We start from the raw sequence: 27,834 nt of genomic DNA on the forward strand, positions 1-27,834 counted from the left end.
CAGTAAAAGCCAGTAGTCCACTATGAGCTAGTGAACTAGGATAACAAGAACATGTAAAGACTCACCATGATAGTCAGAACAATGGTTAACAAAAAATTCTTAGGAAGCAGCTTTGAAGGTGTCTAAAACTAGCTTCAGTAGTGTATAAATTTTGTCAAAACTATTGTGCAATAAGTAAGAGCAGTATGGTTCTGTGATGTTCAGCTTTATAAACTGTGGCTGTTCAACTGAGGTGGAGCACGTCATGTAAACTGATACTTTTATTGCCACTACTGAGGAAAATGGGTACTTGGCTTGGAGTGTGATCAGTTTATGATCACACATTGTGATCTTGAAAGGAAACAAAATGTGTAGATGTAAAAATAAACAGTTGTAGTGCCCCAAGAACAGGGAATAGGCCTGTAAACTAGATAAGATGATGGAACCTGAAGGTATAGCTAGAGAAGACATAAGAGTAGTCATCATCAAATGAAGGTAAGGAAAAAGTGAAATTAGTCAATATGATAAATATTCTCTCCAGTTCACACACCCATCAGCAAAGAATGGGAAACACAAAGGCATTTGAAACACAAGCCTTCAAAATTTCTGCCTATAAAGATACATTCCTAGGGATTAATCCAAATTTAGAAATTAAAGCATAAAATTAACATTGTGGGAAGGCAGAAACAGCAGAACACTGTCAGGACAGAAAGTTCTCAGATGAAGGCCAAGAATATGCAGTATTTAGGAGTACATGAAGAAAACAATAGCTGTCAAAAGAAACTTTCTCAGCATCCCCAAACTGAACTTAAAAGCAACTATGATAAATTTGTTCAACAAATAATAGGAAATGATATGAGGAATTAAATATATCAACAATAAACAGAAAACCTTAGCAAAATATTTTAGAATTTGATATTCTGGAAGCTGATAAACATTGACACTACATTTAGATATAGAACAGGAAAAAAATGATCCAATATAAAGAAGGGGAAAAAGACAAGATAATGAAAAGTACACAGAGTCTCATAAGACTCATATGGACCCTTATAAGACAACATAGAATATATCAACACATATGGAATGAGTATTCCAGGAATATGAGAGAAAGAGAGGAAGAGTAATATCAAAACAGAATAAGAAAGTAGTGACCACAAATATTATATTTGAATAAAATCATTAATATAAAAATCAAAGAAACTAAAAAAATCCTCAACAGGATAAATACAGTGAATTAACTTTAGCTGTACATACCTTTCTCAGAAAAACCAAGTCAAAGAAATCCGGAGTGTAGCAAATACAAGCAGCCCATCGTATCAGGAGAGCAACAGTATGATTGATACCTGACTTCTTGTCCAAAATGAGTAGCAGAATGGATTGGAATTGCATAGTCAAAGTGCTAACCAAACACACATGCATTTTATATTTGGTAAATTAGTTTTCAAATAGTAATGAAAAGCAAAGAGTACTAGCAAAACTTATGCTGAAAAAAATCATTCCTGTTAGATATTACTTAACAAAATCACTAACGTAAATGTAACTGAGAAGTTAGCACCAGAGAGTAGCTTAAATCAAAAGAAATTTAAAAATATAAATAAACCCACCAGAAATGGTAGATGCCTTGATTTCAAAAACAAAGAGAGTCCACAAGTACACATTTATATATTTCCTCTTAAATTTTAAAATATATAAGATTAAATAAGGTATATATCACAACATTTTGTGATTTATGACATATGGATGTAACATGTTTCATGATATAGGTTGAGTATCCGACATAGGATATATATGGGCAGAGAAATGGTTGAATTTAGACTTTTTTCAGATTTCTATATATTTGCATATATATGTAATGAAATATCAGGAGACAAGACCCAAGTCTCAGCAAGAAATTCATCTCAAGAGCAGGGAAGATTGCTCAGTGGTTAAAGGCACTTGCATGCAAAGCCTACAGGCCTGAGTTCAATTTCTCAGTACCTATGTAAAGCCAGATGTGCATATAGTACATGCATATGAAATTGATTTGCAGTGACAAGAGGCCCCAGAATGTCCATTCTTTCTCTCTCTTCCATAAATACATAAATAAATAACATGTTTTGTTTTAAAAAAGAAGTTCACTTGTCTAACATACATATGTTTTGAATGTAATTTTATTGTACTTTAAAGCAATTTTGGGAAAACAACGTTGCATAATGTGAGATTTCCTCCAGTATTTGAGCATGACATCAAAGTTCAAAGTTTTGAATTTTAAAGCATTTTGATTTCAGGGGTTTGGATTAGGGACAGTAAAATTGTAGTCTGAGGAGGAGACTAAAAAGAAATATATTTAAAAACAATTTTATATGTTACTGCAATTGAGTTAAAGCTACTGTGAAGCATATGACCATGTGTTAAGATGCATATTATATTCTAAGAAAAACTGCTAAGAAATGACTAAAGCCATATACTAAAAAACAATCACAGAATTGAAATCTCAGTTGTTAAAGATTTATACAAAGATACTAATGAAGAAACAGAAGCAAATGAAAGAAGGGTCAATAAGGAACCATATACACACATACAAAAACCAAAAGAATAATAATAACATTCTGGGGCTGGAGAGATGGCTTAGTGGTCAAGCACTTGCCTGTGAAGCCTAAGGACCCCGGTTTGAGGCTCAGTTCCCCAGGTCCCACGTTAGCCAGATGCACAAGGGGCCGCACGCGTCTGGAGTTCGTTTGCAGAGGCTGGAAGCCCTGGCGCGCCCATTCTCTCTCTCTTCCTCTATCTGTTTTTCTCTCTGTGTCTGTCACTCTCAAATAAATAAAATAATAATAATAATAATAATAATAATAATAATAACATTCTGTTTGAATGACATACACAACTTCACTCAAATGATAAAGATTACTGACCAAGTCAAAAAGCAAAGCCCTCCTGATACTATCTATTGAAGTAACATAGTAATTTCAAAGAAACAAATAGATTGAAAATAACATAATAGAGAAATAAAATGTATATTAGCCATAAAAGGCAAGTTAACTATAGTGATTTCACACAAAATAGATTTTAAGCAAGAAACATTAGCAGTGTCAAAGAGAAACACCTCAGAAAAATGAAAATACCAATATAGCAGAAAGATATAAGAATTATTAAGATATGTATATATCAAGAATGTCACAAAATTCATGAAGCAAAAACTGATAAAACAGAAAGGAGAAACAGATAATTTAATAATGCATTAAAATGTAAACAGTGAAAATTTGGCCAAAACAGCCCAGAAAGCAATTCTGCAGGGTTGTAAAATGAAAGAAAATGACTCTCTAACACCCTACCTGACCCAGTAAAACACTTTAAAGTCTGTAGAAGGCACACTTTTTGACACACACAGAAAACAGTATCTAGAAAAGAACAGGTTCTTGGTCATAAGGCAATTCACAAAAATGAAAGTTTATAAATTAAACTGGACACAAACAACAGAAGCAATTCTGAGATTAATTCAATAATTGAAATTTAGACAATGAACTTTATATAATGCATGGATTATTTGACTAATTCAAATTATGATAACACAGCATAACAATTAAAAAAAAATCACTTAATGTCCTAGAGGGAAATCAACAACTGTAAATGTCTATATCAGCAAAAGAAAGGTGACACATCAGTAACAAACAAAAATAACAAATTATAAGACAAACAAACTATATCTAAAAGAACAAAAATTAAAATTTACAAAAAAAAATCAGTGGTATAGAAAATAGAATAGCAATGAGAAAATCAGCAAAACCAACAGTTTATTCTTTAAATTCACCAGCTGTGAAGAATGGATAACAACACCAGGACTGGTGGTGCATGCCTGTGACCCTAGCACTTGGGAGGTAGAGAGAGAGGATTGAGAGTTCAAGACCAACCTAAACAACACATCAAGTTTAAGCCCAGCTTGGGCTATGTACGACCCTATATCTAAATTACCAAAGAGAGAATGACTGACAAAACAATGCAAAATTAAAACATTATCAAAATAAGTAACAAAACTGACTTTTTATTACCCTAACATATTTAAAATACCATAGTAAATATTGCCTTAACAGCATTCCCACAATAGGAATTACTGATTAGAATATATGGACAAAATCCTAGAAATGCCCAACTTACCATAATTAACCCAGACAAAAAAAATACATAGAATTGGGTTAGACTTTGGTAGGTAAAAATATTGAATTAGCAACTAAAAGTATTCTCAAATAGAAGATGTTACACCCAAGTAGCTTCACTAGTAAAATAGCATACAAAAATGTCATTCCTGTGCAAGTTCTTCTAGGACACAAAATAGAGCTAAACAATTATAACTCATTATATGTCTACTTATAAAAGTAAAAAAAAAAATTAGATACCTAATATGTACAAAAATTAACTCAAACAAAATTGTTGACCAAATGTAAAATCTAAAACTATAAATAAAAATATGGGAATAAAATATCAAAATATTGGGTCACACAGAGTTCTTAGATATAACACTCTAACCATAAAAAAATCAAGACAGTGTATTATGTCTAAAATATGACAGGAAATATTTGTTCTTAAGTGGACACCAGTAAAAAAGTGAAAAAATCAAACATAGAAACATCTAAGGAAGCACTTGCATCCATTATATATTTCTTAGATACAATGCCAAAAACACTAGTCAGAAAAAAAGTAAATGTGATAAAATGAAAAGTTAGAAAGAAACAACAAAATAAGGAAAAGTTCTTGTCATCAAATGCTACCATTAACCCACTTTTATGGATTTGGTTCCAGGTACCTAGGTATGGTCTTACACAAAGGCAAAATAGTGAAAACAAACATATGGACACTAGTGGAAGCCCAGTAGTGCAAAAGACAAGTCAGCATATGTTCCGATGAACACCATTGAAACCATGCTAACAAGAGTTTTATGTTCTCAATATTTAAAAGACATTTTACTTCTGGGAAAAAAAAAAAACAGGATATTGGAATGCTTTTGATGCCAGGTTAGCTCACTTTGGCATCATTCACTGAGAAGGTAATGAATGGTCAGAACTGTGGGAATTCTCAGGTTTGAGATATGACAAAGTTCAGACTTGTCTACAAGTCCTACAGTGGCATCACTCACGACGACAAAGTACTTGACACCATCAGGGTCCAATTCCCCTCTTCATAAGAGATGGTAAAAAAAAAAACCCAACACACGCCAACTATATAGCAGGAAACTAAGAAGCATTTGCTCTCCAGGCTGATTTCTAAGAAAAGCAGGAAGAAGAGAAAGTATACACTTGTGGTTTTAATAATTGCATTTCTTTTTCAGAGTTGCAACTAAATTCATGACAGGAATTCAGAAAAAGTAGCCGATGTTTTTAGCATAGAAACCATCCAAAGTATCCAGCCAGGTAAGCGGGGTCAGTCATAACTGACACTACTTCTCACCTGTGGTGTTTCACCTTTGCTTTCCAAACTGGGGCTGCTTGTTCTTCTTCCTCAGAAGAGAGGCACAGCAAAATGTCAAGAAGCTATTCTGAAAGCTGCAAAGCTGTCTGGGTTTACCAAAAGTTCCCAAAGTCAGTGCTCCCAAGGTGGAAATTGGAGCCATGAGTGGGAGCTGCTGTGGACATCAAAAAGATAAAAGAATTTGGGAAGTGGGGGAGAGAGAGAAGTGGGCATCATTCAGCAATAACACAGTGAAAAATCCTGAGGAGAGGCACTGGTGATCCATTAAATCCAAGCAGAAGAATATTTTTAGAAGCTTCATTGCTCCCAGAACTACTCCTGAACCTAGAGATGTGGAGTCAAAATTAAGACCAGCTGGTAAGAATCCCCCAGGGGTTCTTATATAAGATATGCAGATGCTTAGAAATAGCTATATATGTAAAAAATGCAATCAGGAGAATATTTACAGGAAAATAATAACCACTTTGCCACTACCATCCAATTTTACAAATTTTAACAGAAATTTTCTTAACTGAAGAAAAGCCTTACAACCTTGGCACATGGTAAAATCTCAGCTCTGGTTTAACAATATGGTCATTACTAATTTTCTAGGTCTGTGTTCATCAGCCCATGAGTGTGCAGAATGATGAACACTGAGAGGAGAAGGACCAACAAACAGGTTACTGAGAAGTAGAGAGACAGCTCTCTGTGGTAGAGACTGGAAATTGGGTTGCCAAGGTAGAAATATTATACAGGGTTATCATATGTTGGAGAAAAAAGACAGTATTTTGATTGGCCTAAAGAAGAGCTGCCACGTTTGGATAGGGCCCTCCTGGAGGCAGTGTTTTATTGGGGGTTGGCTTATGGGTATTATAGACAGTTTCCCCTTGCCAGTGTTTGGCACACTTTCCTGCTCCTGGTTTCCACCTGATGATTGCCAGGAGGTGATGTCCACTCTCTCATCATGCCATCATTTCCCCCCTGATATCATGGAGCTTCTCTTCGGGTCTGTAAGCCAAATAAGCCTTTTTTCCCCACAAGCTACTCTTGATTGGGTAAATTCTGCTATCAATGTGAACCTGACTGGAACAGCCAAGTTTGTACCAGAGGAGTGGGATTTCTGCTAGACACCTGACTGGGTGGCTTTGGCCTTTTGGAGCTGATTTTCAAGAGGAATGTGGAATGATTTGAAACCTTAGCTGAAGAGATGCTTTGCAGTAATATAAGTACACCATGATGGACTATTCTGGTCTGAGTTGAAAGATCTGAATTCACTAAGAACTATGGACTGTGAGGTTTGATTTGTAATAGTGAAAGAAGAGCTTTCTTTCCCTGGACTGGGCTAGAAGCAGTTTGTGTAAGATGCTTGCTGTTACTTCCATGTCCTAAGAACTTGTGCAGGGTTGCTTTGCATAGAAATGGACTGATGTGAGCAGAGGAATGTGGCACAGAGATAAAAAAAAAATGAAATCCTTGAGTGAAATTGCTGCCTGTTCAGCTGTAATTGAGTGATTACAGCCATTGATATTGGGCCAGCTGACTTGCACTGGAACCACAGAAAGAAAGTAAACAGTTTCGAAGGGGCCTGAATGCTCAACAAGTGTTCTGTTCTTCAAAATCTGCTTTATTCCTCCTTGGATTAACAGATTGACACACCATGGTATTATGGAGTATAAGGAATGCAGGGAAGGTAGGGTTATTGACTTTGCAACACAGTCTTGTGCTTTGGAAATGGTTATGGGCAGTATGAAGCAGGTTTGCTGAATGCCTGCATAGAGACCCCTCGGAGCCATGAGGATACACTGTGGGTTGCAGTAAAGACCCAGGGGAGATGCTGGGACCACCAGACAGCTGCTAAGGAGAGCTGCTAGCCCCACATGCAGTTTTCCAGCACTGTGAGTAGCCCAGGTGGAGGTTCGGAATTGGAACACCAGAGACTTGTTGCTGGTTAGAATTATCAGACTTGGAAACTAGACTAGAAATGATAGCCATGGAGCTAAAGTTTGATGTTTGCCCTGTTTAAATCTTGTATTGGCTGAGTATTTCTTTACTATGCCCAATGCCATCTTTTGCAGTGTGAATGTGTATTCTGTGGTGTTATGGCTCAGTTAAAACATCTTGGACTATGGAGATGTTTGAACATCATTGGGATTGATAAAAACCATGGAGAGCTTTAAAGTTGAACTAAATACATTGTATTTTATATCATGTATGGTTAGCAGTTATGGTAGCAAGGGGCAGAATGTGCTGGTTTGATTCAGGTGTCCTCCATAAGTCTAGGTGTGCTGAATGCTAGGTTTCCAGCTGATGGAGATTTGAGAATTGATGCTTCCTGGTGTATTATTGAGGGAGGGCTTATAGGTATCATAGACAGTTCCCCATTGTCAGTGTTTGGCACACGGTCCCTTTCCTGTTATCTACCTGATGTTGGCCAGGAGGTGATGTCCACCCTCTGCTTATGCCATCATTTTCTCCTGCCATCATGGAGCTTTCCCTGAAATCTGTAAGCCAAAGTAGACCCTTTTTCCCCCACAAACTGCTCTTCGTCATGTGATTTCCACCAGCAATGAGAACATGACTGCACCACCTCTTTATCAGTAGATCCCAGTTGGGGATGCTGTATCTGTGTCTTGACTATAGGATGTACTCACAAGATGTTCTCACAGGATGCTAACAGTGTTTTTCAGGGCATATAGGTATTTTTTTGTTGATTTGGACCTGCGATTCTATTAGCACAAACAACAAGGGTTACCTTGGTCCTAGTTCCTTTCAGGATTTCAAGGAAATAATGGATCATCACATTCTTGAACCAGATACACTGTATGGAGAATTAGTGCTACCACACGACAGGGTTAACTGCCCTGTACCCGTAAACTCAGGCCAAGAATGAGTAATTCACTACATGATTTCCCACCCGAGAACTGGAAGAATGATATAGAACCACACGTTACTCAAAAGTTGGGCCAACTCTGTAGAAATAGAAAAACAGGAACACTTGCTCCTACATTGATTTTCTTTTTTCTTTTTTTCAAGGAATGATCTCATTCTAGCCCAGGCTAACCTGACACTCACTCTATAGTCCTAGGCTGTCCTTGTATTCACAGGGATCTTCCTACCTCTACCTCCCAAGTGGACTTCCATGCCCAGCTGATTTTCTTTTAATTTCTGTCTGCCTTTTTTTTAGTATTAGGGGCAGTTTCAGATCTATGCACATGCTGGACAGCACTGTGGTATTGACCTCTAACCCCAACCCTCTTTCTTTTCATTTTGAGAGATAGTCTCGCTAAGTTGCCCAAGTTAACCTTAAATTCACTATGTAGACCAGACTGGCCATAAATTTATGACCCTCCTATTTTATGGTTAAGATTACATCTGTGAAACTAAGTGAAGCTTTTTCTTTTTTGATACTTTTATATACATTTTAACAGATTCATAATGCATTGTAATCATATTCACCCCTCTAGTATACTCTTTTCCCCTCCTACTCCCAGCTTTATTTCTACATTTCTTGCATTCCACCCTCACTCCACCTCTGATCATCCCTATTGCAAGTCTCCTCATTCCTCACTCACACTTCATAGGCCAATTTTTAGAAACCAGATGGTGGAAGAAGGTGGCAACAAGCCTCTTAGTCCTATGCACTTTGGGAGTATGGATTCATATAAAGATTATCATAGGCTGACTCACTCATGGTGGAACAAGGCCAAGAAAGCATTTCTAAAGCTGGAAGCGAAGCTCAAAAGAGATGGGGTAAAATGACCATATTCTAACTAGGCAGGCATTTCATGTGATCTAGAGAACTCAAAGCTCTCTCGACTGATATTTTGAGTAATCAACTTTCTTTCCAAAGTATAGACTCTGAGTGTTTCTGATAATACATTACATCTAGTCATTTTCTCTTTTACACATAATGGCACATTAACCACAAATAACGAATAATAGTAATTATCTTCCCAATGAAATATGGAGTGAAACCATTTTGCAATCCCAATTCCTTGTTTATCTATAATAAGATGAGCTCATGTGGATGCATGCATGTTGTGAGGGGCAGTAGGTAATGTCAATCAATTGTATTCATAAACACAACTTATGGGCAGACCTTGCATAAATTAGACTCTCCCCTGGCTTGCTCCTTCTGCAAGCAGGCATGCTTTATGTTGCATTACCATTTTGATTGAATGAACAGGGTCAATAACATCACTTTTTCTCTCATCCAAGGAAGGAAAATTATTCTGAATCCAATCGTCAATCAATGCATGTAATCAGTCTGTTTAAAATACCTTGAGTTCTCATACCACTAGCTATCCCTAGGAACACAATTGAAAATGTCACAGTCTGGGCTGATTTGGTAATCCCACTACATCCCAACTAAAGTGTTAAGAGGCCAGCTAGGACTCAACATGTCCTCTGTTATTAACAAGATTATGGCAAAGGAATCATTTGAGAACTTAAGAGTCTGCACTCTGAGACCTCTAGTATCTGCATTCATTTGCATATAATTGTCCATTACTTTGCCATACCATACAGCTACACCATTTTTCTATAATTTCTAGAGGTTAATGGCATTTTTCCCCTCTAAATTCAAAGTCAACACAAACTGACACTAAAGTCAAGAAAATGTGCTTTTCAGAGTGCTGTAACAACACTTGGCAGTCTGTACATTGTGAAAAATATATTTGATCAAGGAATTTTTGCTAGTGGCAAGCCAATGGATGCACTCTGCTTTACTAGAGAAATAAATGAATTACTCCTCATCTTCTACTTCAGAGTAGAAAACAGCCTGAGACATCTCACAGCACACAAGTCTTCAAGTTCGCCTTCACTCAGCCTTTGTGGGCAAGCAAATATAATTACTGGGCATGAATTGAATAAAAGATTTTTTGTAGTTCTCCCTGAATGGCAGAAAGAGTCAGCAAGCCAGCAGTCAGAGACTAGTGGAGATGAGTGATCATGCTCGTGAATTCTTCCGCCAGGCACAAGTGATGGGAGAGATGGGTTGCAAGGCAAGATTGAGCCATGTGGTTGGGCAAACTCTCAACATTGCTCTGGTGTGTGCTACTAGTACCATAAGGAGGTACTCTCAACATTAATACACAAGTAAATTTCTCTGGTGAAACACTATTTTTACAAATGTTTTGACTCAGTATCTCAATAGTGGATAAAACAGATGTATATTAAAAGTTATCAAGGCAGAGAAAAGAGTGGAAGCCACAGGTAAAATAGGAGCCAGAAAACACTGTGGAAACATTTCTATAGACATGGGGATCTGTGATGCCAGTTTATTTTAATTTTTGTTGCAGCAAGAATTATAACCTAGTACAGTTACTACTTTAAAAATATAAGGAGACTATGAATTTCATATTAGTGAAGAAAAACTTTTTAAAAACTCAATCAGAAGTAAAACAAATTAATCTGAACAAAAATTATGAAGAAGAGAGACCAAGAGTATACAAAAATAGATATTAAAATAATAGGATAGGACTGGAGAGATGGCTTAGTGGCTAAGCGCTTGCCTGTGAAGCCTAAGGACTCCTGGTTCGAGGCTTGGTTCCCCAGGTCCCACGTTAGCCAGATGCACAAGGGGGCGCACACGTCTGGAGTTCGTTTGCAGAGGCTGGAGGCCCTGGCACGCTCATTCTCTCTCTCTCCCTCTATCTGTCTTTCTCTCTGTGTCTGTCACTCTCAAATAAATAAAAATTAAAAAAAATAGGATAGAAATACATATATACATATGAATATATATACATATAAAATGCACACTTATTAATGAAAGACATTAAAAATGACCATGCTGAAAACTAATTTTCTTTGGGAAAACAAAAATTGATAAGCCACTGTAAAACTGATCAGGAAAGAAAAGGAGGATAGATGCATAAATAACTAATTCTGTGATAAAATTATAGATACGAAATAATTGAACACATCTTATTATAAAATATGTATGCCAAAATGTTGAAAGCAAATAAAGCAGAGATCATCTAAGGAAAATATCTTATCTAAGAGGAAACTGCAAATCTGAATTAATAATAAAAATGCACAAAATTCATTTAAATAAATAAATATTTTATATAAATAGCAGCATTGGATTCTATATAGAAACAAGTTACAGCAAAAAAAAAATACAAAACAGATAAGAGTACAAAAATAGGTTGATATTGTATATATGTAAGTACAATGATTGAGATGGGGAGGTAATATGATGGAGAATGGACTTTCAAAGGGGAAAGTGTGTGTGGGGGGAGGGAATTACCATGGGATATTTTTTTATAATCACGGAAAATGTTAATAAAAATAAAAATAAAATTAAAAAAGAGTACAAAAAATACTGTTCTATCTTGCATTAAACATCCACAAAACATACAAAAAAGCATTCCTACCTGTTTTTGTAATAGTGGTAGAAACTTAGTGTCAAATCTACATAAGACAACACAGGAAAGAAAATGTATACTTTCATTTAAAATACTAATGCACACATATTTATACATATATCAAATTCAGAAGTGAATTGCAATAGACTGGTAACAATTTGAGAAAATACTTTTAGAAGGGATGAATATAATTATCATATAGTCACATTATTGAAGAAAATTTATGTCTTCCTATCTCAATCATTGCCAAAAAATATATTCAGAGAACTGTAACAACCAGTCTTCATAACTAAACAAAAAGTCAGCAAATAGTAAATAAAAGAAAATGTCCATATCCTGATAACAAAAATCTCCAAAATCTTTGAACAGACACAATTTTTAACAGTGAAACATGAGGCATTCCTTTTAAAATGTAAGAAAAAGACAAGGTTACCCAAATACTTTTCTTCACAATACAGTACTGACAGGTGTAGCAAACAAGAAGAAACTAAGATTATGAGAATGGGAGAAGAGAAAAGAATATGTCATTATTGATGATCATATGGCTGTCTATATAGCATACCAAAATAATCTATAGATAAATGATTGGCATTAGCAGACAACATTCCTATATTTCTAGGCTAAAGAAAATATGTAAAAATCTATGTATGTATATTACTTAGCAATATGCATATAATTTTTGAGGGGGATTTTACAAGGTAGGGTCTCACTCTGGCCCAGGCTGACCTGGAATTCTCTATGTAGTCTTAGGGTGGCCTCAAATCATGGCAATCCTCCTACCTCTGCCTCCCAAGTGCTGGGATTAAAGGCATGTGCCACCACACCAGCTGCATATAATATATCTTTCAAATTTTTCTTAACAACTTCCATGATTATAAAAAATATCCCATGCTAACACACTCCCTCCCCCCACTTTCTCCTTTGAAACTCCATTCTTCATCATATCCCCTTCCTATCTCAATCAGTCTCTTTTATTTTGATGTCATCATCTTTTCCTCCTCTTTTTTTTTTTTTGTTTTTTGTTTTTTGTTTTTTGGTTTTTGTTTTTTGTTTTTTCGAGGTAGGGTCTCACTCTGGCTCAGGCTGACCTGGAATTCACTATGTAGTCTCAGGGTGGCCTCGAACTCTCGGCGATCCTTCTACCTCTGCCTCCCGAGTGCTGGGATTAAAGGTGTGCGCCACAATGCCCGGCTCTTTTCCTCCTCTTATGATGGTCTTGTGTAGGTAGTATCAGGCAGTGTGAGGGCATGGATATCCAAGCTATTTTGTGTCGGGGGGGGGAGGAGCATGTTGTAAGGGGTCCTAGGGTGTAACATCTGCTTCTATCTGGCTAAATGTATATACTGTGCTTATCAAACTGCCCAGTAAGCACTTCTTTTAATGTTCATACCCTTATATTAATGCTACTCTCACTTTTGGTAGAGAATCTTCTCTTTTCAGATGGTAGTGACCTTGGGATGACTCAGAAAGTATCATGGTGCTGGAAAGAAGTGACCAGAGTGTTCAGTACTGCAATATCTCTATGACACCTTCCAAGGCTCAAGGTCTATTGTGAAGAGGTAGCGGAAAGAATGTAAGAGCATATAATACTTTTAAAGATTATCTCTTTGGTGTTAGGGGTGGTCTACCCGCCCATGAGGGGATCCACGATTCACTGTCCCCCAGACCCTCTGTGCTCTTCCACTGATAAGAAGTCCCAGAAAACCCTTAATGTCTTGCCTTTCTTTCCCTGGGATTTGCAGGGCAGCTAGGTGGTCACCATCTTGGCCGGAAAAAAACAAGAGCTGTCAGAAATATTTACAGAGAAAATTAAGCAGTTTTAAAATTAGAGACAGAAAGAAACAAACATATGAGTAGGAATAAGAAAACTAAATAGTTCAAAGATTTTCCTCAAATAAGTCAATTCTCATTGTAAATCTAATGAAATTAACATCAGAGACCCAAAAACAGAATACACAGAAAGATGAAAGGACTGTACTAACGTGATGACACTTGCATTTGATTGGGGAAGGATAGATTTTTCACTGAATTTTGTTGAGAAAGAAATACTTAGAAGACTTCACCTGTGTCCTTTTGCTCTTCCTGTAACCTTCTTACAAGTTATCTCCTTCTATTCACCTTTTTGCTACAGTTCTAACTTTAGAGGTTTTACCCACAACTATATATATATATGTAGAGAGTCCAAGCTAAGATCCATATAAAGCACAGAGAACTTGCAGTCTGGATCTTTCTCAGTTTGAATCACTTCACTTAATATGATTCATTCAAGATCCATCCATTTTACTAATAGTGGGAAGATACATGGGTGGGGAGAATTGGGAGAATTGGGAATAAGAGGAGGGATGGGAATCAACAAAACCAACTTGTATTTTAAAATGCCAGAATAAATGATACTTAAATCTCAGCATGCCAACTGAAAACTTAAATGAAATAGGCAATAACAAGGTCATAAAAATATTTATGAGAATATTTTTATGATTTCGATGTGATGGAATACTTCAGACAACATAGGAATATGTGAGTCATAAAACAAATGTAATAATTGGACAGCATTAAAATTAGTGAACAGGGCTGGAGAGATGGCTTAGTGGTTAAGCACTTGCCTATGAAGCCTAAGGACCCTGGTTCGAGGCTCAATTCCCCAGGACCCACATTAGCCAGATGCACAAGGGGGCGCATGCATCTGGAGTTCGTTTGCAGTGGCTGGAGGCCCTGGCACATCCATTCTCTCTCTCTCTCTCTCTCTCTCTCTCTCTCTCTCTCTCTCTCTCTCTCCCTCTTTCTCTCTCTGTCACACTGAAATAAATACGAATAAACAACAACAATAAACAAGTTTAAAATTGGTGAACAGTGAATTGGAATTGAACCCACATAAGAAGTCAGTTTGACTTTTCTCTGGCACTTTTGTATACAACCTGTTTGCATGTGCCTTCTCATTCCTTACAGATAAGCATGTAATGGTGTCTTCTTGGAGGACTGACTTCAACTGTAAAGAATGTGACAAGGGAAAATCTGTGAAGTATTCCCAGAAAAAAACAGCTTGTTCTCTACAGTTTACTGTTGCCTTCACCTGTATGGACACCTGTGAGTGCTGACACCAGTCTTATTCTTAGTAATGTTTGGTATTTCCTGACTGTCTGAAATATACCCAAAGCAAGGCATCACAAGCATTTGCCTCTAGGAAAATCATGAAGGGAGACACACATATGCATTGCATTTCATCTACCCCAGCTCATCTCTTTCAGGTAACAATGAACATACATCCTCTTGCCTACGCCTTGAATATTTGCCAGTTGGAATGAGTATGTTGTCAGGCCTTTATACTACAGAACAATGTGAGCTAAATGTCACTCTGCTCAAATGCAGAAAGCAATTCAATGAATGGTTTAAAAACCATCCCCTACAGAGTAGAAGAAAGGCACCCTATTCTTTGTCCAAGGCACAACTCAGTTCTGAATATCTAAGCACTGAAAGTGAAAAAGCTGAAGGTTTTGCCATCAGCTGGTTAGATTTCACCTGCTTCACACAGCCATGAATGAGTTGGAAGATGGTTTCCATTTAACAGTCCAGTTTTATGCATTCCATACTCCAGAGTGGAGCCATTTTTTAGATTCTAGCAGATCATCACACAGGACAAGTGCTTGGTAGTTTTTCAATCATTCTCTTTTATGGTTGTCTTCCTGGGTATTGCATGGCAAAACAAATGCCACAGCCACAATATGCAATATATATACTTGAAACTGTCATCTTAGAGGCTCTGGCCTATACAGATTACTTCTGGTTCTAACATTAACCTTGGGGAGAAATAGCGCCTCAGGGCCACCCTTCAGCCTGTCTCCCTCTGTATCACTATTGGTAACCACATGGTGTTATTTACTTGGCCTTGTCATGAGGCCTTCAATGTCACCCATAGTGGTCTTCACACTCTAAAGCACTTGAAATGTTTGGCAGACATTGATAAACAGAGCAGGGTGCTCCGTTTTCCTCATCAGATGAATACCAAAACCCTTGTCAAGGTGACAGAGCTATTAAGTGTCTATTCACACAGCAATCAGAAATTTGAGCATCAATCAGTAATCATAAAGTCAGGGGCCTTTTCTCACAAAGTCAGGAATTGAGAGGGCTTTCATAAGTGAATCAGCAGGCATCAAATAGACAATCAATCTAATTAGCTGCTCGGATTCGGGATGGCAATCACAGTAACACAGAGAGCTTCATTAGCAATGATACTGAAAATGGTGATCTGTGCAGTATTCAGCTAGAAAATGAATATCCATTTTTGTAAATAGGTAAGGAGGATGTGACTCATTGTGCATACTGTGTGCCAGTTTCTCAGATGGCCCTGCCAGCCGAAGACTGGTTTTGCTTTTCTGGTGGCCTAAAATTAAAAGGAAAAAAGAGTCTTTCATTGTACGTCTGACAATAGCACATCTCTAAACTTTGAAAGAGTGACATCAAAAATCTTATAGGAAAAGCGAGGTTCAAAGAGGTGTTGAGGGCAATGATTGTGGAAATTTATTTATTTTTTATGAAGCCATGAGGTTTTACCTCTAAGTTCAGCACCACTTTAGTTTCTTTCTTTTGTGTGTGTGTTGAAATTAGGAATAGATTTGATCCGATGGAGGTAGGGCAGGTACACAAAAGTTAGAGGGAACAATCCCAGCAACACGCTATTTTCATGTTTCAGAGTTGTGGTAAATATTGGAAAGGAAGAATAATCAGAGTACTAATCCATTAGATTGTTTTGGTTCAACTGTTATCATGAATATGCATTCATTAAGGGCAAATATGTGCTCAATAAATTATAACATTAAAGCAAACTTTTCCTTTTGTCTTCCTCAGGAATGTGGGGCCAACTGAAGAAATTCTTTTTTTTCCCAATTTGAGCAAAAATTTATTTATAATTTAAGTTACAATATTCTACAGCAGTTTCTTTTGTTCTTTTTCTTTGTTTTTCCTGAGTACAAATCTTCACCATCACTATTGTCTTAAATGCATTCTCTCCCTCTTGTTCATTTTTAATTTTTTTTAATTAAATAGTTTTGTATTCAGTAAATACAGTCAGTTTGATACCATTATTAGGCTCATCCGTGACCTACCCCCACCCCTGAACTCCTCCATGTTGAGGTATATGGGTCATGCATTGTGGAGTTAGCCCACAGTTATGGGTAAGATAGAGATGAAATGCTAGAAGTTACATGTTTCCAAGATGTGGTACTAACTGTTAAGGGCTGCAGAAGTCATCTCTATTCAAAGTCAACCCACACTTTGCCATTCAAAGCAATCATCCACCAGAAAGCAGGGGGCCATTTTGTTAGGAAAGGCCTTTTCAAACAATAATCATGTCCTTTGTCATAAACTTAGAATGACAACTGTATTCTGCCAGGAAATTGAAGGTTATTAAAGGTTATATATGGTCACTCTTCTCTAGGAATTGTTATCTTAAAATTAGGAAACATCATGAAAATATAGCATACCATATTACATATAAATAAAAGTTCCACAATATATTGCAATTCTTCATATTTTAACATTTGAGAATTAAACAGAGAGAAGATTGCAGATATATCCAATATTAGAAGAAACTTCCAGGAAAAAAAAATAATAAAGCTAAGGCTAGGCACTAACTGCTTTCAGAGTGTTGTAGTTCTAAACTTCTAGTGTTACAAAAGGATTGATGCTCACTTTTTAGTAAGATCTAGAATATACTTCAGAAAGTGAATACAAAATTGTTGTATAATAGAACTTGAAAACATTATAAATAATTGTTCACATATTTTGCTAAGGTAAGTACAGTTTTAAGAATCAAATTTCTCTGGCAAATTTTCATGGATTAATATATGTTTACAAGTGAGAGATTTTCTTTTCTTTTTTTAATTAGTTTTCTATTCAGCAAATACAGGCAGTTTGGTACCATTATTAGGCTCATCCATGACTACCCCTCCCCATTGGCCCCTTGTTGAGGTATATGGGTCATGCATTGTGGAATTAGCCCATAGTTATTGGTACGATAAATGTCTTTGCATATCCTGACCCAACATGTGGCTCTGACATTCTTTCTGCCACCTCTTCCGCAAAATTTCCCTGAGCCATGATAGGTTCTTTATTGGTCTGCTTCAGTGATGAGGTATTGGGGGCCTCTGGGACTCTGGCTCTCTGATTTAGTAGATGATTTTTCTCTGTGTTGGTCTCCTTCCCCCTCGTGCTGGTATCTGGTTCATCAGGAAAACAGCATCTTTGCTTGTTTTGCCATTTTTTCTTAGTTTCAGCTGGGGCCCTTTTGAGGTATGATGGGATGGCTACACCCTTAGGATCTGCATCTATCTGCAAAAGAGAAGCAGATTCTCAAACAGAGTTATCACCAGGGCAAATGAAATAACCCTTACTTTTTTTTTTTTTAATAGCAAGTTTAATAGGTATAGGCCCTCTTGTAGCCCATGATTGATGATAGCTTGATATTGGAGAGAGGACTTATGTTGGGATATGTTCTGGCTTGTTTCCCAGCTCCAGCTATGGGTCCTGTACCTCTGAGGGGATCAGTTAGCCAAATCAAGAGCAGTTGGTTCCCCACGATGGCTTTGTGCCACTATTGCACTTGTGTGGGCATCACAACTGGTTATTTGTTGCTAAGTAGGTTAGACCATGAGTTACTTGGACAGATATTGGTCAATTCCCCCAGTCACCCATGTAGCACCTTCCGGCACTAGATACGCTGACTGTCTGGGGACTGACTCACTCCTGGCTTCCAGCCCATGCCATTCCATTTTACGTGTCAGATGCATATGGTGTTTTCAGCAATAGGGTCTTACCACTAATCTTTGGTGGGTCATCAAGTACTCTGACAGAAATCTGACTGTCTTTTAGGAAACCTTGTTGGTTTCTCTGATCAAAAGCTCATTGTGGATGATATCCCCATGCTGGTGCTGGGAGTTACAGGTCAATGCCCACTAAGAAAATGGGGAAAAATTTGACTATTATACAAGAGTTAGAGAGGAGAGAGAGCGAGAGGGAGCGAGATGGAGAGGGAGGGAGGGCAGATGTAGAAGGTTTAGGTTAGTCTTGATCCTACCCTCTCCAGTGTCTTGTGGTTCAGGTGTTTCCTGTAGGGGCCTGGTGAAGGTTCAAACATATGGTCTGCCTGTTAGGAAGTAGAATTTTATGGTACCATTGCCATTTGGATCTAGATTAATGTTTCCCACCCCTTCAATGCCCTCTCCTCCCTCCCCATCCATCCTTGTATCTAGTCCATGAGATGTTTGCGGGGTATGTAAGGTATCTTGGGTAGATTCAGGTTAGGTGCTGTAGATGAGTGAGACATGTCAATCATGTCATCAGCGAATAGAGCTAACTTAACTTCTTCCTTTCCAAATTGTATCCCTTTTACTTCCTTCTCCTGTCTTATTGCTTGAGCTATGACTTACAGTACTATGTTGAAAAGCAGAGGTGAGAGAGGACAACCCTGTCTTGTTCCTGATCTTAATGGGAATTCCTCCAGTTTCTCTCCATTAAGTATTATTTGGGCCTTCAGAGCTTTGTATATTTCCTTTATTATGTTAAGATATGAAGCAACCATGCCAATTCTATCCAATGTTTTGATAATGAAGTGATGTTATATCTTGTCAAAGGCCTTTTCTACATCTATCGAAATGATCATGTGGTTTTTATGTTTAATCTTGTTTATGTGGTTTATTACATTGACAGATTTCTGTATGTTGAACCACCCTTGTGTTCCTTGTGTTCCTGGGATAAATCCCACTTGGTCAAGGTGGATAATGCTTTAATGTGTTGTTGGATTTGGTTTGTGAGGATTTTGTTCAGGATCTTTGCATCTATGTTCATTAGGGAGATCGGCCGATAGTTTTCTTTTCTTGTGGCATCTCTGCCTGATTTTGGGATTAGGGTGATAGTAGCTTCATAAAAGGAGTTGGGTAGCTTTGCCTGTTCTTCAATTGTGTTGCACAGTTTTAGCAAAATTGGTTTGTGTTCTTCCATGAAGGTTTGATAGAATTCAGCTGAGAAGCCATCTGGTCCTGGACTCTTCTTTTGGGGGAGGTATTTTTTTTTTTTTTTTTTTTACATTTTCAATCTCCATGAGTGTGATGGGTTCATTGAGGTGATTAATATACTCTGAGTTTAGCTTTGATAGATGGTATGCGTCCAGGAATTTATCCATCTCTTCCACATTATCCAGTATTGTGGAGAAGAGGTTTTTGAAATAAGTCCTGATGATTCTCCCAATTTCACTTATGTCTGTTGTGATCTCTCCTTTTTCATTTTGAATTTTGTTAATTTGAAGCTTCTCCTTTTTTTGCTTGATCAAATTGACCAGGGGTTTGTCAATCTTGTTTACTTTTTCAAAGAACCAGCTCTTTGTTTTGTCAATTGTCTTAATTGTTTCCTTGGTTTCCAATTCATTAATTTCTGCTCTAATTTTAATTATTTATTTCCTTCTGGAGCTCTTTGGGTTGGATTTTTCTTGTTTTTCCAGTGCCTTTAGGTGGATGGTTAGGTTATTGATTTGGGATCTTTCTGTTTTTTTTTTTTTTTTTTTTTTTTTTATGAAGGCATTGAGTGCTATGAACTTTCCCCTGAGGACCACCTTCATTGTATTCCATAAGTTTTGGTATGATGTGTTCTCATTGTCATTCAATTCCAGGAATTTTGCAATTTCATTTTTTATTTCATCCACTATCCATTTATTATTTAAAAGCATGCTGTGCAGTTTCCAGGTGCCATTGGGATTCTTGGTGGGTCTTTTGTTGTTGATTTCTAGCAATATAGCATTATGATATGATATCATGCAGAGAATTATATCAATTTTCCTAAATATGCGGAGGCAGTCTTTGTGACCCAGTATATGGTCTATTTTAGAGAATGTTCCATGGGCTGCTGAGAAGAATGTGTAGTCTGTGGATTTGGGATGGAAAGTTCTGTAGATGTCTGTTAGGTCTAAGTGTTCTATGGTTTTGTTGTGCTCTCTTACTTACCTGTTGAGTTTCTGTTTGGATGATCTGTCTATTACTGCTAATGGTGTATTGAAGTCCCCAGCTATGATGGTGCTGGTGGTTATTTCTGTTTTATTGTCAAGTGGGTATTGTTTTATGAACTGTGGTGCCCTGTGTTTGGTGCATACAAATTTATGATTGTAACATCCTCTTGATGGATCATTCCCTTGATGAGTAGGAAGTAGCCTTCTTTGTCTTTTTTGATTTTTTTTGGTTTGAAGTCAATTTTATCCAATATTAATATAGCTACACCTGCTCATTTCTTACTCCTATTTGCTTGGAATATTGTCTTCCACCCCATTACCCTGAGGAGGTGTCTGTTTTTAGTGGTGAGGTGGGTTTCTTGAAGGCAACAGATTGAGGGGTCTAATATTTTGATTCGTCCTGTTAGCTTGTGTCTCTTGATGGGTGAATTAAGGCCATTAATATTTAGGATAATGACTGTGAGATTTGATTTGATCCTTGCCATATTGCGGTGGTAGATGTGTGTTGGTGTTTTCATGGGCTTTGAATTTATTTGTGCCTACTCTGGGTTTGGTTGTTGTGATCTGCTTTTTGTAGGCATTTGAGTTTGGTTACTTATTTCTTCTTTGTGGAGAATTTCCTTAAATACTCTCTGTAAGTTTGGTTTTGTGTTCATATAATTGTATAGCTGAGTTTTGTCATGAAAAGTTTTTCTTTCACCATCTATTATGAAGGATACTTTTGCCAGGTAGAGTAGTTTGGGTTGGAATCCATAGGTTCTTAGACTTTGGAGAGTTTCACTCCAGGCCCTTCTAGCTTTCAGGGTTTCCATTGAGAAGTCTGAAGTAATTTTGATGGGGTTACCTTTGAAAGTTGTGCACTGTTTTTCCGTAGCTTCTTTTAGGATTTCTCTTTGGTGTCAATGTTAAGAGTCTTAATGATAATATGTCTTGGAGAGTTTCTCCTTTGGTCAAGTCTGTTTGGAGTTCTGTTGGCTTCTTGTATCTTAATGGGCCTTTCTTTTAAGAGACTGGGGAAGTTTTCTTCAATTATTTTGTTACATAAGTTCTCCATGCCTTTGGTCTGAAATTCTTCTCCTTCTGGTATTTCAATGATTCTGATATTAGGATGTTTAAGTGTATCCCACAATTCCCTCATCTTCTGTTCACAGGAACTTTTGAACTTACTGAAGTTTTTGAACTCTCAACCTGTTTCTTCCATCTTGTCTTCTAGATCAGAGTGTCTATCCTCCACTTCACTGATTTAATTCTTGAGAGCCTCTAGAGAGTTTTGGACTTGTTCAATTAAGTTTGAATTTTCTACTACTTTTCTATGTATCATTTCCATTGCTCTGTCAAGCTCCCTTTTCACATCATTTTCTGATTTTCTTGATGATTCTTGGAATTCATCCTTGCATTTCTTTGTCTTCATGTAGTATGGCCAGCTGATTTTTAAGGTCCTCTTTTTGTTTTCACTCTCCCTCAAATCTTTTAACTCTCTTTGAACTCCTTCCAACCTCTTATCAAATTATTCTAGCTTAGTGATGGTAGCATCCACATGATTATTGGTCCTTTGTTGCTTTCCTGCAAGTTCTACCAGTAGGTTGTTCAGGGTTGCATTGCTCATAGCTTCAATTTGATGTTCTGATCCTAATAACTCTTCTATGTTTTGGTTAGCTGCATTCATTGTAGGACTGGGTGGTCTAACTGGGTTTTCTTGCATTTGATTTTTCATGTTATTTCTTTTGCACTGTGGTCTGCCCATGACAGTGTATGGGCAGGTAGGTGGGTGGATCAGCCTGGTCTCCAGCGCAATGGGAATCTGAGGTATCCTGGGGCAGTTGCCAAGCAGCCTGGGCTTTAGCTCCCACTTGCCAAAGTCACCTGACGGGGCGCCAAATTTGCCTGAATTCTCAAGCGGTAATGCGCCAAAGCTGCCTGCATACAAGCTTGGTGGGGAACTGAGGTACCAAGTCCTGAAGCAGCCCAAACTCTGGCAACACTGGGACCAGGAAACAGTCTGTGCTCCCCCACCACAGAAGAGTAGGATACGGGCATGGCAGACAGGTAGGGGTTCCACCTGGGCAAGCAAGAGACACAGTCTGGGCTTGTGTGGCAGTTGCTGTGGGACTGGGCTTGCTGAACACTAATGTGGGCAAGTGTGCAGAGCAGTTTAAGCTTCTGCACCCAGGGATCGATCACTGTGCGCAATTGGAGTGTGGAGGCAGGCACGGCACAGGAGTGTAGGACTGCAGCAGCAGGGCATAACGGCTATTTGGTGTTATGGGTGGTCTACCCACCCGTGGGGGTAACCATGATTGACTACCCCCCCCCCAGCTGTGTCCTCCCACTGATAATAAGGCCCAGAAAACTCTTAATGTCTTCCCTTTCTTTCCCCAGGATTAGCATCACAGCTAGGTGGTCGCCATCTTGGCAGGAAGTCCAAGTGAGAGATTTTTAAAAATATTCATAAATAACATCTCATAACCTGTGCTCAGCTGAATTGAAGTTCTTTAAAGGAAAACTTCCTGCCCCACCCACCTAAGAGCATGTGTTCCAGATTTGGGCAGATTCAAAGTCTGGGTATAAAAAAGAGTATATTGAGGAAGGAGAGCTGCTTTTAAATACATGTCGTTGAACTCTCTTCTTCATCTCTAAAAGCCCTTTGGACCCCTACTCCAAATACTCAGTGGTCTGTCTCTTCTGATAAGTTCACCTATATGTACCATTTTCTTTTACATAAATATTTTTGAATCTTGATTAAATGAGAAACCCTTGCAAAGTAAGCATATTTTTTAATCAACTTTGCAACCCCATCAACTTATATGCATCCAGTGAATAAATGAGTAGATAATTATTTCTCAATTAATCTGACTTATGTGAAAACTTTGTTGAATTCTATTGAAGACAAATATTTCAGATGCTATAGAAGACATTATGGGGATTTATTAACAACACTTAGTGCCCAGAAGGCTATGCATGAGATATAAAACCACATCTTTCTCTCCAAGGAGTTTCTGTGCTTATGTTCGACAGCCTCACATGACAGGAAGTTTAATATGAAGGTTGGAGAGGACAAACATTCAAAGAATAAAATGTCTGGTTTATGATCAAAAAAAAAAAAAAAAACCTAAGAGGTGTTCAAGAGGCTTGTTATGTAGAAAGAAAAGTTTAAGAAGCATGGAAATAAATGAGGACATGGTATCTTAAGGGAAAGAGCAAGAGCAGGCACTACTTAGTACAAAGAACATGAGAGTCTTAGAAAATGCAGAGTAATTCCATTGAAGTTATTTAAGCTTGTACGTTTCAAGCTAAAATTTTCAGATGAAAAGTGCCATAAATGAACTAGGAAATAAAATCCCCATGAGTTAAGTAATCTGTGAGTTTCATTTGTTTCCTTCCTTTTTGATGTCTCCCTGCACAGAGCAGTGATTATATAAAGCCAGGGCTCCGCTGCCTCTGACAATGGCATTGAGCAGTAGGAGTTTGGAATCTGGAGCCCACAGCAGAGGAATTGCAAACCCCAGCAGGCACCCTACTAAGGCAGGCTCTAAAAGAGGTGTCACAGGATGTGTGCCTGGTTGGTTTGGATTTCGAAAGGCTTGTCATTACAATGTGCCCTGAGATGAGTGACAGCCAACTGCTGCTCTGTCTTATGCTCTGGGTGCTCTGCAGAGAGAAGTGTGTTGGTAAATAGTTTCCCCAGCAGACAGAGAAGAGCTGCTGCAAGCAGCTATTATATGAGTCTACTAGAGGCTGTGGAAATAGAGTACCACAGTTGGGTGTCCTAAACAGCAGTTCACTGTCTTGCAGTTATGGAGGCTGAAAGCCCTCGTTCAAAATATTGCAGGTTGGTATCTGTTGAGGTACTGATCCTTAGCTTGCATGTGGTAGCTTTCTCAGTGTGTCTTCTGCATGGACTCATTCTTTTATCTTCATGAGTTCTAGTAGTATTTCCTTATAAAGACTCCAGTTTGATTAAGCAGAATCCAAATGGCATCATTTCACCTTGTTTGCCTCTTGAATGACCCTGCCTCCAAATACAATCACATTCTGAGGCATCACAGGTTAGGATTTTAGCATATGTACTAAGATGAGAGCACAATTTAGCTCACACAGAAGGAGCTGCTGCCCCTCAATCTTCACATGCCCCAGAAGGCATGTCCTCTCTATTTTTCTCAGAGATGCATTCTTTAGTATTTAAAGAGTGCTAATTACTGCAAAGCAAATGACTCCCCCCACACCCAGTACTCTTGGTTATATGAATAATTCATTCCTTTTATTGCTGAGTAATATTATATTACATGTACATTCTGTTGCTTGTTTAGTTGTTTATAAATGAATAACTGGACTTTTTCCTGCTGCCTGCTGTGAATATTTCTTGCAACAGTTACTGTTACATTGCTCTGAAAAATACCTTCCCGGTTAAGGAATGAATGATTTTGCTTGAGATACCAGAAGTTCTAGACTGCCAAACAAGATGGATACACTGGTGCAGAGGAGATCACATTATAGTGACTGGGAAGGCAAAGCCAGAATATTTATGATGTGGGCTTCATACTTTGTCCATTTTTATTCCATTAGGGTCCCATTAGTCTATGAGATGGTACTATTTGCATTTAGCATGTAGAGCACCTACCTACCCCTGAGTCTCTGGAAATAGCCCAACAGACTCATCAGAAGTATGCTTTTCCACCTCTTAGTGACTTCCCAATCTAATGCAGTTGTCAATCAAAATTAGCCATCACTTTGTTTGGTATGTGTGTAGAGACACATGCTGGCTTTTCTCTTGGGCAAATACACAGGCATAATGGAGATGGATAATATGGATAGTTTTCTATCTACCTTTAAAGACACTGAAACCTATCTTTCAAATGATTGTACCATTGTGTACACTCACTGATAGTGTCTGAAAGTATTGTTCCTTTGTATTCTTCATAAAGCATAAAATGTACCTGTTATATTACAGTCACTCTTATAGATAGTGATTTAACTTGAACTCTGCATCTTCATTCCTTTTGTGAAATGACTTAAAATCTCATCTATTTTTATGCCATTTGTCTATTGAATATTATATCCTAAGTGAGTCCTTTATCAGATTTATAATATTCAAATGATCTCTTCAAGTCTATAGCTTTGTCTCTTCATGTTCTTATCAGTCTTTTAAAGGAAAGTTTTAAATTTGGTTGAAGCGTATTTTATTAAAGTTTCTCTTTCATTGATATACTTTGGCATGGAATCTGAGGAGCTGTGTGCCTAACTCTGAGCATGCAGATTTTTTTTCCTATGTTTGTCTCTAAAAGTTTTATAGTTTTCTATTTTATAACTGGGTTTATTACCCAGTTTTAGTTGTTTTTGTGTTTAAACAATAAAATTGTTTACTTTGCTTGGTTTTTGTTTTATATGTGTGTGTACAATTTTTCCAGCACCGTTTCTTTCCTGGCCAAGAAGACTAATGTCTCTCTACTGACATGATTTTGTCCCATCACCAAAAATCAGTTGACTGGCTATGCTGATGGCTCAGAGTTATAATCCTAGCTACTAAGGAGGCTGAAGCAGGAGGACTGCAAAGTAAAGGTCTATCTACTCTATAAAGTGAGTTCAACTGCATCCTACACAATGAAATTAGACCTTGTCTCAAAATACTTTTTAAAAGCCTAAGCATATAGACTAGTAGTTGAGCATTTGCCTAGCATGAAGAGGGCCTAGCTTCAAGCCACAGTAATGAAAACAAAAAAATGAGTTGTCGGGCTGGAGAGATGGCTTAGCGGTTAAGTGCTTGCCTGTGAAGCCTAAGGACCCTGGTTCGAGGCTCAGTTCCCCAGGTCCCACATTAGCCAGATGCACAAGGGGGCGCACACATCTGGAGTTCGTTTGCAGAGGCTGGAAGCCCTAGCGCGCTCATTCTCTCTCTCTCCCTCTATCTGTCTTTCTCTCTGTGTCTGTCACTCTCAAATAAATAAATAAATAATTTAAAAAAATGAGTTGTCTATGTATGTGTGGTTCCATTTCTGTAGTCTGTTCTGTCAAATTACCTATCTATGTGAGATGGCATAGTCATCTGACTTTGTTCATTTTTGAACTTGTGTTGATTGTTCTAGATCATAGCATTGCAGCTCCTAAGAGGAAGAGGCTAAACCTGAAAATAGATCACCTTTTTTTATCATCCAAGTCATCAACTTCCATGACAGATGAGCTTAAGGCAAGTATATCTCCTACTCACAGCTGATAGTGGCATGACTATGCAACTATCTCCCCTCTAAAATAATGGGACAACATCCTCTTCTTGATATTAAAAATTCCTTATGCTGTTTGAGATCTACTCTATGTTATCTTCAATTTTTACACCATTATTTCTTTCAAATGATAAAGAGCTCTTCTTGGTCCCAATCAAAAATTGTTGAGGCCCTCTTATTAGCTAACACAGCAACCCAGTAACCAAGAGACTCATTGTTTCTTAGAAAAAGCCTGTTTCCAGTTTTCAAATGCCATGTATGAGTTATGAAGCTGAAGGATTTGGCTCAGGGTTTTAAATCTTCACATTCTTATTAATGCCATGAAATGCTACAACACCTTTATCCATCTTCCTTAACTCTGTTTAAAATAACTGTACTTTTCTCTTTCTGTCTGCAGTGTAATTTAACCTCCCTCTTGAATACGGAGCATAATTCAATTGAGAGGTGTGTTTATATCACAGGAAACACAGGAAGGCATGATGAAGTATTTCTTAAATCGTTTGCAAATGAATGGCTGTGATACTCCCAGAGTGCTCACTGCTCTCCTGCAAACTAAGAACAACTGTGGCTATTTATTAATACATGTACCCCAAATGACTTCTTGAGACATTTAATGCATAGATGGGATGAGCATAACCTAATGGAAAAAATCATAGGGAAAGGTACTGAATGGAATATATGTGTGGAAACTGTAAGAAAATTTCAGATGGAGATGAAGAGAAGAAAAGACTGCCAACCACTGCATTGAAACAAACTAGATAAGAGCAAGATAGAATGGGAAGAAATGACCTAGAAATACACAAAGGGGTCAAGGTCATGGCCAGACTAGAGCCAATGATAATATTAAGGCATTTTGACCCCT

This window comes from Jaculus jaculus, chromosome 5, assembly GCF_020740685.1.
Source record: "Jaculus jaculus isolate mJacJac1 chromosome 5, mJacJac1.mat.Y.cur, whole genome shotgun sequence".
Classification (NCBI taxonomy): Eukaryota; Metazoa; Chordata; class Mammalia; order Rodentia; family Dipodidae; genus Jaculus; species Jaculus jaculus.